Source organism: Penaeus japonicus, unplaced genomic scaffold (genome assembly GCF_977035675.1).
Source record: "Penaeus japonicus unplaced genomic scaffold, GWHDUDI00000001_assembly GWHDUDI00000011, whole genome shotgun sequence".
In the NCBI taxonomy this organism is placed as follows: domain Eukaryota; kingdom Metazoa; phylum Arthropoda; class Malacostraca; order Decapoda; family Penaeidae; genus Penaeus; species Penaeus japonicus.
The window spans coordinates 31,605,266-31,610,265 of NW_028234413.1; the positions used below are offsets into that span (position 1 = coordinate 31,605,266).

Sequence of the window (5,000 nt, forward strand, 5' to 3'; positions counted from 1 at the left end):
TCGCTTGAAATGCAATATCCCACGTTAACGTAGGTATGCAGAGACCTGTTCCAAAGGCCGGCCATCTATCAAAATGGAGTATACACGTTCTGTGATGTCCACCGTGAAAGACAGGAGAAAGCCTAATTCAACAAAACAAAAAAGGAGTTAGCCACTGAGGAAAAGACTAATCTAATGCCCAACATAGCGCTAAAATAATTTAACAACGTTCGAAAAATAAAGACAAATAAGTTGTATCAGACCAGTGATCACACACAACTTGGAATCAAGGAAAAATAAAGAGTAGCATACAAACGGAATTCACCACAGTAAGAAGGGACGAATATTCCCCTGCAGCAGTTCCGTTTAGCACACGGGAGGAATACAAAATACCAAGATTACAAGACACCCGAAGTCCTCGTAAATCGTATGGCAATGGAGCAGATTGGGGGGCCAGGTGAGGGGGTTGGGAGCGGCGAGCGGCGGAGTGGGAGGGGAGAAAGGACGACCCTAACGGACGTATAACACACCTGTACCCCGACATCTTTCCGTTCCTCAGCGACGTCCGCTAGTAACAATGTAATACCGATACACCAGAGCTAGAGAGCAAGTCATTTCTTATTTTTTATATTTTCGGGGGCGAGGGGGAAGCACTAACTTTTTGATTGTGACCTTGGTGTCATCCAGCCCCGAGAGCACTTTTGCCGTGTCCTAAATTCTGAGAGAAGGGAGGGCGAACTTAACCATAAATAATTACCCAATAATTGCGCCGTAAACAAATCGATAAAAAGGAGTTCAAAAACTTACCCGAAAGTTACTGGAGCTTCCTCAGAGCTGTCTTAGGCGGCGTTGCAGGGGTAAGATATAATCCAGACACAGTTAAATACTATACTGTCATTTTCCACCGGGTTAAAACCACCTCAAGAATATTAAGCTTACGATACCACTCAAGATCGGCCCTCAACTAACTCCGTAAGGGTCTCCCGTCGCCGCTCCGATCGTTTTAGAAGACGCAAAAGAATTGGAGAAACGACAGTAATAGTCGCAAAACTTATTCCACTTCTCGGGAGCGCAGCGCACACACAACCACCGCACGAGGAGGCTTGGCCAACACTAAGCCACGGACGGGAATGGCTCCGAGACCGCTGTACCGGTGCGAGCGAGCGTGCGTGTGTGCTGGGAGCGGGATGGGAGCCGGGAAGGGGAGGGGGAAGGGAGGGGGAGACAGGAGGACCAGGTATTCTCCAGCCTACCTGGACTTCCCCCCCTCCCCCTCCATCAGTTTTTCCCTCCCTGCTCTTCACCTGCTCTTTCCTAACACTGCCATCGTCAGCATAACTCTAAATAGTGTTAACAGCATGATTTACAACCACTTTCGTCGCGATTATACCGCATTTCCCTTCATCCCCAGTGTACGTTGACAGGGGGAGCAGGTGGTCGCAGGTAATCACCCCCAATCAACAAGAACAGTGCTCATACAAATCTCCCCCACCTGTCATTTTCTATGGCTAATAAATGATCGATAAAAACAACATTTCAGTAAACATGACGGAAGTTAAAACATTCGGCTTGCACAACGCTTGCTGCACAGATGCTCAATGCCCCAATTAACGCTTGCATTACGACCGACCTGCAAACATGGACCCCGCACACCCATCACAGCAATGTGCCCGCATTTCCGCAAAACTGTAATATGACATGGCTTTGCCTCAAGCCTAAGTATGTGCAATTTACACGTATATTACACATAACATTCAACGCAAATACAAACACAGACACCGTGAAAGAGACATATACGCAAAAAATCACAAACAGACACGCAGAAACATTCCATTAGAGTATATGGTGAAGTCATTATTTTATTGACAAAATACCGATATCGTCTTGACTTTTCTTCTGGTCTGAAGTGAAAATTCCAAACGATCTTTTTGGTGGGAGTTACAATTTCACCAACGAACCCAGGACCCGTTGGGAAGAAAGCTTACTCCGTCAGAACTGTCATTCGATGACAGAATACCTATTTCATGTCTATATCGCCGTTTGATCAGAGGATATTAAATTTGGAGACTCGAAATCCTCAAACCGTTCATGGAACTCGTATTCTGTCATAGGATTCGTCGAGTAACACTTACTGACTTTAGAAACAAGGACGGAACGGAACGGCATTAGGTCAACTCCTAGATATTTAAAGCTACGTACATATAGTCAAAACATCATGCCAACATCATAAGTCTAAACTGTGAAAATCACCGACTCTAAAAATCAATATATTAAGTCAATAAGAGCGACTCACTCCACCACGTCCGGGTACGATCAGCTAATTCCTCGAGTTATGCCAGTCAATTTAGGGCAATAAAAAATTGGATAAAAATCCGGAGTCTACACAACGCTGGCTTCCGAAGAAGGAATCGGATCACTTTCAGCGCCACGGCACTATTTCCGCCTGGCTGCAGACGGACGCCGCGCCAAACTACCCACGCCGAGGAAATACACAATTTCATTTACTGATGGCCAGTCCCACAAAAGAGGGAGGAAAGAAACGGGCGACAGCATCCGCGACACATATTTCATCGCGGCTGGAAAATAATGGAAAGAGGGCGAAGGAATTATTCCCTTCTTTAAAGAATGAATCAGCGTGCGGCGGGAAAGTTCGCGGAGTTTTGCGATAAATGATAAAGCCAAATGAATGCCTTTTTGCACAATCAATCAAACGTTCCGAAGGATTTCAGATTCTCATTAAGGAGGGCACCCAAGAGGGCCATAGGCCATTCCCTGGGCCCGACTTTGAAACGAACAATGACCGACCGAAATGTGCATGTATAGACCTCACAGTGTATAGGTATGGGTATGATTGTATGCGTGTAGGTATGAGTAGGTATGAAAGTTTGTGTCGCCTGCTTAGATATATGTATAAAGTACACACGCACGCACACATACATACACACACAAACACACATGCAAAACTGGTAAGAGATATTAAAATAAAATATAGCCTATAACACACAACTCTACGAGAGCTCTACGCCATTCATGGGTTGAAAAATAGTGGACACAAAATTATCTATGCTTTATGTATGTATGTATGTATGTTCTATCTATCACGTAATGTCTCACTCCTATAATAAGGTTCCTGTCGAGCCTCGTTTGTTTTTTTCGGGACGGGGGTCCTTCATCATCATAGACGGACGGGTCGAGTACGACCCTCCGTGGCCCCCCGGGTGATAAGATCACGCCTTAGGAGGGTAGACAGGGTCGTCTTCTTCCGAAGAAAAGAAAAGTAGGGGTTCCAAGTTTCCTTTCTTAGCTCGCAGTCTCCAGCTAACTTGGAGGAGGCATCTCCGCCGCTGATAACAGTTGCACTGTTGGGGTCCTTGGTAGGACCTAATATTCATACCGCATAGATGCACAGTGAGTGCGTATTCAATTAAAGGAACCCTTTTCCAAGCATCCTTGCTGTAAATTTATAGTTTTGTTATAAAGCATGAGAGAAAATCAACTCATTCTCGAACTAGCGTCCAACATTAAGCATGCGATTACAACAAAGCAACAAATGTTACAAACCCTTCCAAAAATCCTGTTTCAATCTTGTCTACCAAAAATTATGGCATCTGCTAGCAAGCAAGAATATCTATTCATACGCTGGCGTGAACCTGCAACAACGTCAGGATTGCATCTTGTGGAAGTAGCAACGAGAAGCATAAATCAGGATCCTGCAGTGTTCAGCAATAACCCGACCCCGGTACCTTCACGCGCGGCTAAGCCCTATATCCCTCCCTGCTTTAGCCTTCACGCCGCCTGAATGATGGTTTTATCGATCGTAAGTCCAACGCATCCCAGACGCTTATGCTCAAGCTGAATTAATGCTGAAAAGGAAATGCCTCTGTTAATAAACTAAAAGGCTCTGTTGCGTCGACTCTGTTCCCCGATTCACGATGGGATCTTTTTCACGCCGCGATGACGAATGGGACGCCGCGGTTCATCTCGGCCCCGTCTTGCGTCCGCGCTCGCTCACTCGGGATGAACGTATGTGCGTGAGTCGGGGTTGTGCTCTGTTCTTTCTCTTGCGTCGGTGCAACTTGATATTAGATGTTCAGAGTAAATATTCGCAGGGACAACGTTACATGCTTATGCAACTGAATGCGTTCTGAAGTAAAGGTCAAATGCTGTATCTAAGGGCAGACCTGCATCTTCGATATATGACACAATTATGTTCTCAGATGATCGGAGCAGCCAATCACATCTGCTCAACCGAATCTAATCCAATATCGATAATCTTCACTGGCAAAAGTTTTAAGCGGATATCCATAATACATAAATATAAATCAGTGTCTCATTACGACTCCCGTAGCACACAGTGAACCCAGAAGGATTAGAGTGGCTGCTGATCTATCTGTATCACTTGAGATTCCCACTTCCCTTGCCACCCAACGATATCATCTGGCTGCTCCAGATTTCAGGAAAATTAGTTTCATTTGTCCTAACTCACGAACACCATGTGTTACTTCAATGAGTGTAGGCACAAGCGCAACATGGATTCTCTCTCTCTCTCTCTCTCTCTCTCTTTCTCTCTCCCTCTCCCCTCTCTCTCCTCCCCTCCTCCCTCTCACCCCAACTTCCCCCCCTCTATATCGTTCTCCCTTTCTCTTCCCCTCCTCTCTCTCTATCTCTTTTTCTTCCCCCCTCTCTCTCTACCCCCCCCACCCCTCCTCCTCTCCCTCTCTCTCTCACCCCAACCTCTCTCCCCCTCATCTCTCTCTCTCTCCCGATTTTTATTCCTATTCCCATACTCTATTTCACAAACTCTCTCTCTCCACCCCACCCCCCTCTCTCTCATATTCAATGTTTACTTCCATTCCCATTCTCGCTCTCTCCCTCTCTCTCCTTTGATCTGTCTCTCATTCTGTTCCCTTCTTCTTCTCTTCTTTATTTAAAAATCCAAAATACAGGTCTCTAAACCAAGGCACAAAAGCCGTGCTCATGTCTGCAGCAAACCTGGTCTTAAATCTATGCTCTTGACATTA

At 45.7% G+C, this 5,000-nt stretch overlaps 1 protein-coding gene across 3 annotated transcripts in view; it reads right to left on the bottom strand.

The window, feature by feature from the left end:
• LOC122243603 (uncharacterized) overlaps positions 1 to 5,000 on the bottom strand; it is a 100,675-nt gene that overhangs the window by 78,797 nt on the left and 16,878 nt on the right. For 2 of the 3 annotated variants that reach the window (XR_015191381.1, XM_043001259.2), the window contains exon 1: positions 787 to 1,110. The exons of the other annotated variant lie outside the window; for it this stretch is intronic. The gene's annotated coding sequence lies outside the window, so the exon portion shown is untranslated. Of the gene's footprint in view, positions 1 to 786; positions 1,111 to 5,000 lie in introns of those variants that run through there. 3 annotated transcript variants of the gene reach the window in all.